General features: G+C 42.0%; 1 long non-coding RNA gene across 1 annotated transcript in view; it reads right to left on the minus strand.

The window, feature by feature from the left end:
• LOC147026920 (uncharacterized) overlaps positions 1 to 15,654 on the minus strand; it is a 75,097-nt gene that overhangs the window by 17,958 nt on the left and 41,485 nt on the right. The window lies entirely within an intron of this gene.

The raw sequence follows: 15,654 nt of genomic DNA on the forward strand, positions 1-15,654 counted from the left end.
CACGAGAGATGTCAACCGGCAAAATTATATTCGAAAAAATTATCTTGTGCACAATCGTCAATTACAAGCAATTAGGAGAACAGTACATGGTTGAGGTGCTTGGAGGAGCTAGAGTATAAAGGAAAGGAATAAAATGGAAAGGGAGAAACACCATTACCACAGAATAGAAGTGACAGTGAGACCAAGGGGAGGGGGAGAAGAACACATGGCGTGAACAAGCTGCACACAAGTTGAATGAAACAATGCAAGAAGAGAAAGGGGAAAGTGGGGATGAAACAGAAAAGGAATACACCAACTGACACTAACAAATGAAAAGAGCTTAGGGAGAGTGTGTGTGTGGGGGGGGGGGGATCACAATAATCTGGAAAAGGGGAGTGCTTTGGAATGGAATCATTTGGGGTAGAAGATATCGTAAGTACATGGATGGAATGGGGGGGAGGGGTGACCTCAGGTAGTGATGAACAGCTGTCTTGAAGTCATGGAGGAAAGAATGGGACTGAACAGAGTGGGGAAGTTAGTTCCACAAGTGAGAGAAAATAGGAAAAAAAGAGTGGAGGTGAGCAATAAGCCTGGATTTTGGGAGTTTACCAAAAAGGTTTCTGGGAGACCAGATCCAAGAGTATTTACATAGTATTCTCCAATGCCTTAGCCTCTTTATAATCTAAACGAATGTGTGTGTCCATCTCTTCCATAACTTCAAAACCATGAAACCTGGTGGCACAAAACTTTACGTGCATACTAAGGGAACTCCAAGGGAATGTATGAATGAAAATTTGGTGTTTGGGTAAATTTAAACACCCCTTTTAAAGACAATTAAATGGGTGCTCATCATAAAAAAGCATAACCAAGATGGTGGTGTTCCATCTTGGTAGGTGGGCATGTCAAATACGGAATGGGTCAGCCAACTCGCAGGGGTCGATAGCCACCATTTTGTTTTGGCCTGCTCAAAAATCCCTTGACTTGGAACAGGCCGCAATGGTTTCTGTACAATAAAGTACTCATGTTTTTCTTCTTCATTTTCCTCACTTGTATTGTCGAATAAATGATCTTCATACCTAAATAAATTGCTGTATACTTCACTTTTGTCGGTGATATAGTTTTCAAATTAGGAGCTTAAAGCTAATTTATGCATTATATGATGTAATATTTCACGCTTGCCTCTCACGGACTAATTAAAGTATATAATCAAAATCTGTCTTCGGATTTGAGGATTGGAGCTCGTTTACTCTTTAAATGTCGAAACGTGGAGTGAAATCTCAGAATTTTATGAAATTAGTGATTCTTACAACTAAGCCTATTGACTTAAAGCAAGACCTTCCATCCTTCTCCATATTTACACAGGAAAATGTGAAATTACTAAAGCATTAAACTTATCTTTTACGACTGTTTGGAGAATTATATCGAGTGAATAAAAGATTACGGAATGTGCCAAAAGTGCAATTTAATTCAGTACAATTTTTTTATTTTTTTTTTTAAGCAGCGAGACAAGTTTGGGTGTGGGATCTCCGCCAAGGCTCCTGTGGTGCAAGCAATTGGGCATGGCGACCACAGCTGGATTCTCCATGGGGAAATCCCCGGAGTTAAGGCCCAGTCAAACCTTGACGTTTTAGCCAGCAATGGCAACGTATCAAAATGTATGTAAAATGCTGGCTTACGCTGAACTTTTGATGTTTTTTTTTTAAAGATTCGGACGTATTCATAACGAGTTGGTCGTATGCATAACATATTAGTAACGGACACAGAACGTTTTGTTGTCTTATAGATAACTTATACCAACGAATGCTTAGCCTGTTGTCGGTGTTCACAACCTATGCCCAACGATAGTTTAACTTATGCATAGCGCGCTGCACGTATCGCCGACGATCACGTGGCGTAGCCTATTAAAAGGCTGCCGCACAATGATTCAAATCATAACCGCTGGAGAAATGGAAGAGTCAACATCTCAGTCACACCTTGGCGATCTTGCCAGCACATGCCGACCTCTGAAAAATGCGTCTAAAACGCTGGCGCACGTCGAATACGGAATGGATAAGTTTGGTATACGTGAATAGAACGCTAAAGTACGCTATCATACGTCGTAGTCAGTGGAGTACGTCTTGCAATTTTAAACGTGTTAAAAATTTTACGACGTACTTGTCGTATGCCTCACACGTTCCGCATGTGATGGGAATAAGTTGTACACACGATATGCGATCGTTGGCACACGTCGACAAAAGTTACTTGTAAGTTACTCATAAGTCGAAACGCGTCAAGGTAATGGTTAACGTCAGTGTTCCAGACTCCCTGTTTTTTTGTTTTTTTTTTCTTCGGCATGACGGTGATGTTGACACTTCGATTTCTAGTGCGGTTATAATATAATATAATTCATAGGCTGCCGCTCAACGATTTAAATCATAACCGCACTGGAAATCGAAGTGTCAACATCACCGTCATACCGAAGAAAAAAAAAAACCAGGGAGTCTGGAAAACTGACGCTAACCATTACCTTGACATGTTTCGACTTATGAGTAACTTACAAGTAACGTGTGTGAACATGTATCAACGATCGCATAACGTGCCTACAACACGTTACTCATAGGTTAGAAATAAGTTTCGGGTACGATAAACATTACCTCGACGTGTTTCGACTTATGATTAACTTGCAAGTAACGTGTGTCAACGATCGCATAACGTGCCTACAACTTATGGCCAGCGTAGCAGAACTTATGAGTCATACGCTGGCATAAGTCATAAAATTTCTAGCATGCTAAAATTTGAGAACAACCGCAAAGTACAACGATGAAAGCCAGCGTACTACGACGTATGGCAGTGTTTTTCAGCGTGCTCTCGATGTTTCCAAAACTTACCCATAACGTTTTCGATGTGTGCCAGCGTTTTTGACAATTTTTTCAAAAATCGGCATAAGCTGGCTAAAACGTCAAGGTGTGACTGGGCCTTAAGGAAGGCAAAATCAGTAAAATCAAACATCATATTAAAAGAATGATTAACATAATGGGAGGATTAGCATGAATAAAGCAATGGGACAAGTGAACTACAGGTTCAAGAGAGAATTGGAAAATGTTTTCAGTGGTTACGAAGCAATGCTTGCTGAAAAAAAAAAGAAGAAAGCGATGCAGAAGACTGTCTTTAGCTTCTTCCAGAAGGTTGAAAGGCCTCGAGCTGATGAATCTGCAGAATCAACATCCTCAACTTATTTTGACCACATCAACACCAACACCATCACCTAGAAATGCAAAGAAAAAGTCAACAGGTTCTCTTGAGGAGTGGTCAGAGATGGAGGAAGGGGCAACAACCCTGAGCCTCTGTCTGACTAATCATCAACACCATGCATCACCACACCACAGTAGGATTGCCGAGAGGTATGCTCACTCACTCTGGGTCTATCCTGGGCTATAAACTGTTATCCTGGTGTTTCACAGGCAGGGTGATGAAGCAATGTGTGTGCCATCCCTCAGATGGACGATAAACTTGGTGTCACATCTGCCAGAATTAGTTGGTGGACAGAAAAAATCCCTTTGCGGTGTCCTTCGCGAAGAGTGGGGGGGAGGGGGGCTATACCTTGCATCTTGGCAAAATTTCAAATTCCTGCTGAACCGATAGGGGCACTGCATCAGCAGCACTGGCACAGCCTCAGTCAATGATACCATTCACATCCTTGTGCTGCATCGGAAAAAAGAAGACGACCAGACCTCGATGTATAGTATTTAATTGTAATAATATTTTAATTCATTAATTTACTCTTTGAAAAATTTCCACTCGATATTTATTTGCTGTCATGAATGCATTCCCACTTTAATACATCAAGTCAATGGGATTTTGAAGTTCAATTTACATTATTTTGATTTAAACGATGTTTTCCAGGAACACATCTCTGTTGTAAATAGGGAAGTGCCTGTATATAGGTGTGTGTTTATATTTGTGTATGTTAGTGTGGTCATAAAACATAACACAGCATTATCTTTGCTCAAATCCCCTTCCCCCCTTACCTTTCTCTCTTTTTGTCCGCTTCTCGCTCCCCCCATAACAAAGCGCAGCACTCTCTTCCCAACACCTCTCCCTCTCCTCTCCTCTCCCTCTCCCTCTCTCCCCTCTCTCCCCCTCTCCCCCTCTCCCTCTCTCCTCTCCCTCCCACATTTAGTTTGCCCGTTAGCGAAGTGATGGGTGGTATTTGTATGTACAATGTGTGGTTGGCATTATAGCTTAGATAGAGGAATGTGCATTCACCTATGAGCTGTCTATTCTGGGTTTGAATCGTGACCCAGCTATAAACGAACATCCTGGTGTTTTGCATGCAGGGCAAGGCATCAGTGTCTATGCCGTTCCTCAGATGGATGTTAATTCGGAGGATCAGTCTGCCGGTATTGCTTGTTGAAGGACGTTAAAGATCCTCCGGTGTCTTTCGTGAAGAGGAGGTGAGTTATCACCGGAACCCTGAATAACAAATTAGTAATTCCTGCCTTGACTGACTCATGGGAAGGCAAGGGCAAACATTCAGCACAACCCCATGCCAAGAGACTGCTTCAACAGTACCAACGCTCGATCAAGGGGATGGTACATTGAGGTGATGGTGATGATTGCAGGAATTAATCATCGTTTCCATTATTTTTGATCATTTGCTTGTCATCCCAGGTTCAAATCCCATATAACGGTCATCTCTCTGCTCCTTTCAGAGTGTAGTAAATGCATGGAAGAGTCTCCGTGGAAAAGTAGTGACAGCATAAACATTAGTTTTAAAATTGAGTTAGGTATCTTAAAGTAGTGGGGATGGGGGGGGGGTACTTAGATATTGGCATGATTGCACAGGCTTGATGGGCCGAATAGCCTCATGTGTTGAAGTTCCTTGTAATCCCTAATACATATGGACATATCAAGTGGATTTGTGTGTTTGTCTACATTTGTCCTTGCCACTCATATGAAAGTATATTGTTGGCTCATGGTGGAATCTCTGCATGTAATGCATTCATATTCCTCAATGAGCCACAGACACTATTAAAATCTATACTATAAATCTGTAAATTAAAATAAGATGATTAGTCTGGCAAGAGCTGTGTGTACTAGTTTGGCAAGACTCTCCAGCACAACAGGAAGGTGGTTCGAACAATTTGTGAATTTGAAGTGAGAGAGGGTTTGATTTTTTTTTTGATTTTTTTTTTGGTGAGCCGGCTATTGAATAAGCTGTCCCGCAGGCTCTGATAAATAAGCCTTGCTGTACGGTATAACAATTAGATAATGTGCTGCCATGACTTTATTTGATTTATATGCTAATTTGGTTAGACCACAAGTGGTGGCTTTTCTTGCAGTTTAGAAGCTAAGACATGCAATCATTATACCTCCCTGGCATGTAGTGGCATCTTAAAGGGCAATAGCAAGTTCCAATGTGGACAATTTGTTTTTGAACACAATGTTTGAAGTGGCTCCCTGCAATACAAGATTAATGAAACTTTTCTAGATGTGCATTGTGCACATTTAAATTTCGGAGTGAAATCGTATCTCAGAGGGCTGAGTTTCATAGGACTGGTTCAGTTTCCTTGGGGGGGGGGGCGGGAACAAAAAAAAATACCAGGATCCACCAGTTGTGATATCCTCTCGCATTGGTCTTTAGATGTCCAAGGTCCCCGAATATCTTGCAGAAAGAGTAGGCCATTGCAGGCTAGTACGTTAACCCAAATTCCTGTCTCCCAATTCTTTGGTTAAAGTTTTCTGACGGTGGCAGGAAACAAACTATCCTCTTCTTAGAAATCGTTGCAGTTGACAGATCACATCTCGAGACGATGAAACATTGATGTTAGTCCTTCCCAGATGGATTGCATCACTTTGGTATGAGGAAAGAAAACAGCAATGCAGTCATGCAAGTTGTTTTGTGCAATCATGCACAAGCGATATATTAAGAGCACATACCTATTGGCATCAAAAACTTGTGAATAATTCCATCAACATTTTTGGACTTTTAACACAACACAGGCTGAATGGACTACCCGACATGGATGAATGTTTCGTCCAAACAAGATGCAGGAAAATAGTATCGCGTGAGAGATCCTGACTCCTGATTGGGAGAAAATCTTTCCCATGACCAGTCAGACAAATTACAGCATGTGGTGGAAATTCGACCAAACATGTCCAAAAGATTGTTTCAGTTCAAACACATGAAATAGTGGCTCAAAGTTATTCAATAAGAGCCAATGTCACCACAACCATTTTGAGAGTGGAAAGAACATCATTTGCTTTAGGCAAGTTAAATGTAAAATGATTACAATTTCCAGCGAGCTAAGTGTGAAGAGCTGTGGACAAATGCATACATATCTTCCTAGATATGAAATACTTGTGCATTGAAATGGTCTCAAGTTGACTAAATGATGATTACCTTGCCGTGCAGATAGCAGATAATTGAATATACATAATCTGAGAGTGGTGTCTGTACCAGCCTGATAATGGATCACATCAAAGATCTATGATGCCGAGAGATTGTGTTATGATTTGAGGCTTTTATGAGCGATGTGGTTCAGCCCTGACAACTCGGTGAAGGTTAGCATGACGTCAAGACATTACTTGGAGAAAATGAATGAACATGTTTGGCCTGCACTGGTACTTTTTCATTTCAATTACAACCAAAACAAGAATGCAACCTCCAAAGATGAGTTGCATAACATACATTTTCTAAACAAGCAAGCTACAGGCTCCAGTCACAAATCCATTTTTAATTTTGGAAGAAAATATGGGAGGAAAAACTTGTCCAATGCTTATCTTAGTTGGTCGTCTCTCTGCTCAATACGCTGAATTTCCAGATCAAAGGGCTCCGTGACCGATGGTACAGACGGAAATTTAAAATGGACAAGATAAAGAGCAATTGGAGATTGCAGAACCTTGCCAGGACTTGTTTGGTGTGTATTTTGCCTGGTGTTTGTTTACTGGTGTGTTACATAATTAACTAGAAGGGCACTCGGTAGAGCGCATACCTCTGCCTCGTAATGCCTGATCCACGAGATCATATCAGGCCCAATACATTTTTGAAATATCATGCGAAACAGCACGATATCACTTTGGCCCTATCTCTCAATGGTGGAGAATCACTTTAAAAAATAAATAATTCTCGTATCCAGATCTGGATTGGGATTTTCACCAAAATTGAATCACTTCGTCCTTGTCACACCCCCAACCTGCCCACCAAGTTTTATTTGAATCCGTCTAAAACTTTTTGAGATATCCTGCACACAAACAGACAAACAGAGCCAGTCAGTCAGACAAACAAACAGACAGACAGGGGTGGAAACAACCTCCATCCACCTTCAGAGGAGGAGGCAATAAGAACTACTCACAGCATACAAGGCCATTGTTGGCAGCTCAATGGAGTACTGCTCTCCCCTATGGGCCGGCAGTCACATTGCAGCATTACATCTGTCCCCTGGCTCCTGCAGAGTCTAAAGCTCTTTATCTCTTTATCTTTATGCTATGGAATCTGAAGCTCCTGAATCTTCCTCCTTTTTCCCCCTTTTGGAACCGCTTTCTGGAGACGGTACAATCACACTCTTCCCTCAAAGACTTCAAGCAAGCGTTGAACCAGCATCCAATATTCTAATTTCATACCCTATCTCGACCCACGATCTATTTTTTGATCCCTATTAACACGACTTATGGAACCCAATCCTTTTGGTTGCAGTTTATTGTGTTTCCTCCCATCCTCTCTCTCCTTTTTCTGTTCATTATTTCCCTTGCTTGCGTCTAACTATGACCCAAGTGTCAGTATATTGCCTTTTCACCTTCAGTCACCTTTCCCTTCCATGAGCTTTGATTTTTCTATACATAGGATAATTACAAATATTTAAAGGATTGAAAAAAATGCAACAAAGTGAAGGATCAATGTTAACTATGACCACATCACAGCATGACTTGTCGGTGGAACGTCGCACTAAAGTGTTCTATTAATGATTATACAACACAATGTAGCCCTTTTCTCAACACAACGGCTGCATTGACCGACATGACCATCAAAAGACTGGATAAGGATGGGTTGTTTTGGGATAAAACACCACCTCTATTGATGTAACTGTTGTGCAGAACTGGCTTAGAGAACAAGAAATCGATTCCACAGCATCAACGAGTGACCCAACCATTTGGTCTCAATTCCGTGATAAGATGTGTTTAATTTTTATGGAAAAGTAGAAGAGAGGAACAACCCGATTTGTTTGGGAATACCAGCCATTTGGACCTCGTCCCTCTCTCATATAATCTTAAATTCCTCCAGGAACCCTAGATCAGAAATTCATACATTTTTGGAAATAGCTCGCTAGAGGGCAGTCTTCATGGAAATACGTGCAGACATGGGAATTGCTCCCGACTTCCAGTGCTACATCAGTGTAGTCCTTTTCAACTGGTGTGGCTGAGCAATCCACAACAACCTGGAACTTTGTATGCTGTTTATTCATGTACAATCTTACATTCTTCATTATGTGATCTGCTATGCCATTTGGGGTCCAATATTACATATATACAGTGAGTACTGTACAATAATTGTGCTGAAGTCCAAAATGTTGAAAAGGAAAGTAAAAACAAAATCCTTTTCTTTTCATTGATACTTATATTAAGCTTCGTATCAAATTAAAAGAGGCAGAAAAAGAAAACAAAGATTCCTGATTTGAAAATTGAAAATGCAATGGAAAATGGAAATCTTAAATTCGGATATTTTCTACATTGTGGAGTTTATAGCTGGCGGAAATGTTACGTGGAGAAAGCTTCCATTCAAAAACTTTTCACTTGCGAATAATTTTTTCCAGGCTATTCATTTATTTTGCAGGATCTGACATTAATGCAGCTGTTGTTACACAAAACACACACATGCTAGACTACTCTAGACATGACCAGTCAAACACAAGCGGTGACCTTGAGGGAAGTGAGGCAACTTCCGACCAGAACACTGGGTCCCCGAGATGCCATTTTGTGGTGTCCCTCTTCTCTCTTGCAGTAAGTAAGATATTTAAGGAGAAATAACGCCCCTTCTCAATGGGATGCAAACCCATGGTGTTTGTACATGTTATTTCGCTAAAGTGAAGATGCCACATAAACCATTCTTAAAGTTCTTGAAATGATTCAGCCAGGATCGGAATCGAGTCAACGACCTAACAGACTCAAGAGCAGACGCTCTATTACCACAATGCTACTGAGTGGCACTCACTTGTACAACCACAATGCTACTGAGTGGCACACACTTTTACATCAAGGACGGGTCTGGTACATGGAGTACACCAAGTACCACGAACACCATTCCACCGATTTTGTGGGAGAATTAACACATGTACTTTGTCACTTGCAATTTAAAGTCTCGTGTTATTCTCCAAATATTTCTACATTTCTCTCTCGGACAACATGGACAAACTTTTAACCACTCATTTCAACTCTCTCTTCCTCATATGGAGCGATTTCAATTGTCACCATGCAAATTGGCTGGGTGTTGGTACATCTCTCACCAGCCGTGACACTTCAACAAAAGACTTCTGTAACTCCGTGGGACTGACTCAATCTGTGAAATTTCCCACCCAGATTTCTCTTAATGGCAAATCCTCCCTTCTGGAGTTTGTGATGACTAACTTCCCCCCAAATGTCTTCTGCTCTTCCTCTGCTAAAATTGGTTCATCTGATCATGTGCTTGTGAAAGTCAACATCTCCCTGGCTATTCTCAGAGAGCTGCCTCGATGCTGGTAATTCTGGCACTTCACTCAAGGAGATGGGCAAGTCAGATCAGATCTGTTACTTGCTACAGGAACCGTATAAACCTTTACTCAACTGTTTCATGGTTAGGTTGTGGTGACTAAACCGTGTCCCCCACCAGTTTCCTGGCGAGGAGGGTCTATGGATATGTACACCCAGCAGGATTAAAAACAAAATGTGACAAAGGATGGAAGAGCTCCTTGTGAGCCAACAGCCATCCATATCTGGTGCTCCATATCTGGTAATTTTGCAAAACACATAGAAAATACAAATAAAACTGAAAACTCACTCTGGGGGAGTACCTCCTGTGCAGCGAATAGGGATGGTTATGAATGTATGGTGCTCCCCATGAGTTTGGAACTGTGAACCAGAATAGCACGAAGGTCCTTGGCTTTATAAGAAGTAGTGGACTTCGGGTGGCTGGTTCATGGTTTCAGCACCAACAGACTCATTGATAGACTTGGTATTCCAACACTGGTGGTGTGACAAAGGAGATTGAGCATGTGCTCGTTCATGATCACTGGAGGATGATTCAGAACTGCAGGGTCTACTGGAGTGCTCAGTTCCACAATAACTTACTGACCACAGGCTACTTGTAGCAACTCTGAAGTTTCAGCTTAAATCCAGGAAAATGGTACCATCTCAGCCCAGGCTGGATGTTGGCAAGCTCAAAGATGAGAGAGTAGCAGAGGATTTTGCAAACAGGCTGAGTGGGAATTTGAGAGTCTGAGTGTTTTGAGGAATCCTTAAGAGTTGTATATGCCTCGTGTTGGCTTAATGGTTAGGGTGGTGGGCTTGGGATCCTAGAGTCCTGAGTTCAAAACTTGATTGGTTGTTGAATAAATAACAGGAGCGGTTGACTCAGCCTGTCATTCTTCCGAGGTTGGCAAAATGAGTACCAGCTTGCTGGGATGGTTGAGCCATTTGTGTATCCTGTGTTGGCGTGACGACCCATCAAGGATTGTGGCCAATAGCCTACGAGACTGCTTCAGCAGCAGCAATGCTCTATTCCGAGTACGGTCCCAATGGATTTGGATTGGATCTGATTGAAGAGTTGTGGAGTGCTTTCAACACAACCATCCTTGATGTTTCCGGTGGATGGCTTAGAACCTATTGACAGGTGAAGAAGAAATTTGTCTCCCAAGGGACACTGCGTACCATTGACCAGAGTCGCAGGCCAAGCTTAATGGCAGAGCTGAGCTGTTCAAGAAGTTGAGGCGAAAAAGTGTATGTGCACTGAGGGTAGCCAAGGAGGCTTATTTGCGAGGAATATGTGTCGGGGTAAAGTAACACCTGTGTTCAAGTGATTCTCATCCTGGTAACAGAGGAATTGGCGCATTGCGTTCCTCCAAACCCATCCCTTGGTGTACTGATGTTCGAGCGAAGGGTGGTGGGCTCTCAACAGAGGACTCCGAAGTGAAGGCCTGCTGGACCAGTTACTTTGAGCGGCTGTACCAGGTTGACCCACCAACTGTTGAGTTGGATGTCAGGGGTGTAACTATTCCTATTGCTGACCCTCCAATCAACTGTGAACCACCTTCCTTTGAGGAAACACAGCTATGCGGTGAACCAGTTAAAAGTGGTAAAGCTCCTGGGATCTGTGGCATCCATGCTGAACTTCTCAAGGTTTGTGGAAATGCTGCACTCATGTCATTGCATGCAGGTCTCTGCTTTGTTTGGAGCATAAGCATCATCCCAAGTGACTGGAAGAGGAGCTTGTTATCCCTCTATGGAAAGGGAAGGATAATCGCCAGAAATGCAATAACTACCGAGGAGTGATGCTGCTCTCAATGTCAGTGTCAGGTCTTTGCCTGGATAATTGATGGGGTTCACCACCATCTGCTTGAGCACCAGCACCCAGAGCAGTTGGGTTTTATATCAAAAAGGTCAATGATTTACCAAATCCTTGCTCTGACTGATTGCTTACTGACTTCTTCTACTCTCTTAGCCAACATGTGGCACTCAACAAAATCCTTTCAACTCCTCTCCTTGTCAATGCTGGAGTGCCCCAAGACAGTTTTCTTGGTCCAGTCCAATTCATGATCTTCATCAAGATCTCTGACTCTGGAAAATCCTTTCTATCTATTTTTTGATTACTCCACCCTGTGCCATGATATCCCTCATCCTTCAAACAGGCAAGCTGCCACCTCTTCCCTGTCTTCAGACCTTGAGAAAAATCCCAAGATGGTCAAACACTTGGAATACGTCTTTCAATCCTGTCAACTCACACACTCACATCTCTCTCTGAAAGGATCGTCTGGCAAACTCCACACCACCCCACCTCCTTTCTTAACAATCCTCTTGAGGAGGTTCAAGCATTCAAACTCCTGGATCTCACAATCAGCCATGATCTTTCTTGGGCAAACCACATTTCAACATTGGCCTCCAAAGCAAGTCACCAACTGGGCATCCTCCATCTTACAAAGTCCTTCCTTGGCACTCCTGAACTCCTATTCACCTACAAGGTCTTCATGTGCAGCTTGATGGAATACTGCTTTCCCCTCTGGGCTGGCCTCCTGCCTCACATCTTGCTCAGCTTGATGCTGTAGAAACCAAGGCCTTCAAGATCATTGGAATATCCCATGCCAAAGCTGAGTCTCTGGGCTTATCACTTCACCATCACAGACATGTTGTTGGTCTCCACTGCCTCCTTTCTGGTCTTGCACCCTCTGCTGTTTCTGTGATTTGTCTGCCCCCCCCCCCATGTTTCTGCAAGGCTCACATGGTCTACCATTAACCCTCTTCTGGTAAAAAATAAATACTGGATCAATGCTCACCTCCACTCATTTGTTCTTCTTTTTCTCCCACCTGTGAAATCATCTTCCACATCCTCTTCATTCCCTTTCATCCTTCCAGGTCTTCAAGACAGCAGTTCACCATCATCTCAGATTATCCCCAATCCAAAACCATGATATTTTCTACCCTCGTTAACCCACCCAAATTTCTCCTAATTTTCCAGTTTTTCTTTCTCCATTTACAATCCTTCTCCAGTTTTTTTTTTCTCCATGCAAGCATGTTTTGTGTCCTGGTTTTGTCTATTCCATCCTGTCCTGATCCATTCAGTGTGCTCGCTCTTTTACGAGCCTCGACTATGTACACAAAAAAAATCTCTGCTGCACGGAATTTACTGTGCCTTCACGTACAAATCAATGACATGATCCAACTTACATGAAGTGTAAAATAAAACCATAAGTGTCTCATTTACCATTTGTACAACACTACTATCACACTCACCAAATGCTGTGTACTCAGTGTGTGTAATTCATGCGGATCATCTAGTTAATAACACAGCATACTTTTAAGACCTGTTGGAAAACTGTATACAGGGATCAATTTGCTGAAATGTAAATTGTGCAGTTATATTGATGTTTAGGATATTTTTCCACAAACATACTGAACTGATGCCTTATCCATATTCGTCTGTTTTTTTTTTCATTACCTTTATGATTGATGAACTCTGTCATTGGTTCTAAAACAGTGCATGCCGTGTCTATTCGATAATAGTCATATGTTGCACCTGGTCTGGCGGGATGGCCTAAAGTAAGAAGTAAGCACACTCACCTCTAAGCTTCCAAGCTTGGACTTGAATCCCGACCCAGCTATAAACTGTCATCCCCGTGTTTCCAGTATCACTGGTGATTCATCAATGTATGTGGCTGAAAGTGAGACCCAGGAGTATGAATGATTGTGCCATCCCTCAGATGGACGTTAAACTTGACATCCTATCTGCTGGCATTAGCTTGTAGATGTTAAAGATCCCATGGTGTCCTTCATGAAGAGTAGGTGAACTATTGCCGGCATCCTGAAGAAATTCCAAATTCCTGCCCCGACTTCCCGTGTTGGAGTGGTGACCCATCCAGGATTGTAACCCGAGCCAAGAAACTGCTTTAAAGAACACACACTCTCTAAAAGAGAATGTTAGATGATCTGCTTCTTGCAACTAGTCACCTGCCATATCTCAAAACATAAGGTAATATGCATTAAATGAGAGGTTATCTATACAAAGCATGACAAGGAAGGAGGAAAGTAAAATCTCTAATCTCGAGAAGAAAATATTTATGGATGACCCCTCAATGCAGACCTGATGAATCTCCCAAAATCCAAGCTTTCTGCTCACCTCTACTTCTTTGCCCCCCTTCATCGAGGCTTGTGAAATTGTCTGTGTCGATCAAATCACATCCTTTCCAAAAGCACTTTTTAAATAATATATTTTCACCATCTCGTGTCAAGTGCCAAAACCACCCTGGATCTTTTCCACTCTCTTTGTTGTTTTGCATCTTATTGTACCAAGTCTGCCCCTTTCCCAATATTATTTTAGGCAACTAAACTTCTTACTTCTTGTACAGTGACCTGTAAAAGTGTTCACCCCCTATCAATAATGCCACATTTAGATGAATTACGAATTATGTAGAAACAATTTTTTCCAAATGAACTTTTTTATTCATAACTGAAGAGATCGAACTAAACATTGTTATAGTTGAAGGAGGTTAAATGTCAGGAATACCTGCAGAAAACGTGTTCAAATCAAAATTCACTGGTTATTGTCAGGAATACCTGCAGAAAACATGTTCAAATCAAAGTCACTGGTTGTAAGATAATTCAGCCCTTTCGGTCAAACTTGGTGGAAGCACCTTTTACAGCAATGACTGTGATAAGTCTTTTTGGGTGATCTCTATCAGCTTTGGGCAAAGATTTCACCATCTCAAAAACCTGCCACTACCATCACGTTGTGTGTGTGTGTGTGCGTGTGTGTGTGTGTGTGTGTGTGTGTGTGTGTGTGTGTGTGTGTGTGTGTGTGTGTGTGTGTGTGTGTGTGTGTGTGTGCATGTGTGTGGAGGAAGTTAGTGAGATGGGGGAAATCTTTGTCCCTTCTTCACTGAAAATTGCTCTCGTGTTGCCAAGTTTGATGGGGATCATCGATGGACGGCAATCTTCAAGTCTCACCATAAATGTTGAATTGGGTTCAAGTCAGGACTTTGACTGGGCCACTCGATAACATTTATTTTCTTCTTATTCAGCCACTCCAGTGTGGCTTCAGCTTTGTGCTTTGGATCATTGTCCTGCTGAAATGTGAATCTCATACCCAGTTTCAGATTCATGGCTGACTCAAGCAGGTTTTCATCAAGGATTCTCCTGTACTTTGCACTGTCAATTGTTCCATCTGTCCTGAGAAGGTTGCCAGTCCCTGCTGATGAAAGGTAACCCCATAACAGGATACTGCCACCACCATGCTTTACAGTAGCGTTGGCTGCATGATGTGCAGTGTTAGGCTTGCACCAGATGTAACGCTTTGAATCTGGACCAAAAACTTCAATTTTTGACCACAAAACGTTTCTCCATATGTCTGGAGTATCATTAAGATGCTTTTGTGCAAACTCCATGTGAGTTTTTAGATGCATCTTTTTCAGTAATGGCTTCTTTCTTGCCACCTGTCCATAAAGCCCAGCTTTGTGACAGGAACAGGATATCGTTGTTTGATGAACACTCACCCACATCTCAGACATAATAGCCTTGCAGATCTGTCAAAGTCATTGTTGGATTTACATGGACATCCCAAAACAGTTTTGTGTTTGCCCGGCTGCTGAGTTTGGATGGGCGACCTGATCTAGGTAGAGGCTGGGTGGTATGATACGACTTCCACTTATTAATGATGGATTTCACCGTACTCAAAGGGATAACGAGTGACTTTGAAATCTTCTTATAACCCTATCCTGAACGATGCTTCTTCACCACTTTATGTCTGACTTCTTTAGAAAGCTCTCTGGTCTTCACATTTGCCTTGTTGTTTGACCAAGTGAGTTTCACCTTAAAACTACTTAGATAAGTGGGGGAGCTTAATTTTTAAGTTAAACCACTGATTACACATAGGCGAAACCTATTACACTTATTTTGTAACCTTTAAAACAAATAATTTGCCTAATTAACCCTAAATCATGTCAAGAGCAAAGGGTTTGA

The sequence above is a fragment of the Eptatretus burgeri genome, chromosome 5, assembly GCF_056783735.1.
Source record: "Eptatretus burgeri isolate ZD-2024b chromosome 5, Ebu_testis_v1, whole genome shotgun sequence".
Lineage (NCBI taxonomy): Eukaryota > Metazoa > Chordata > Myxini > Myxiniformes > Myxinidae > Eptatretus > Eptatretus burgeri.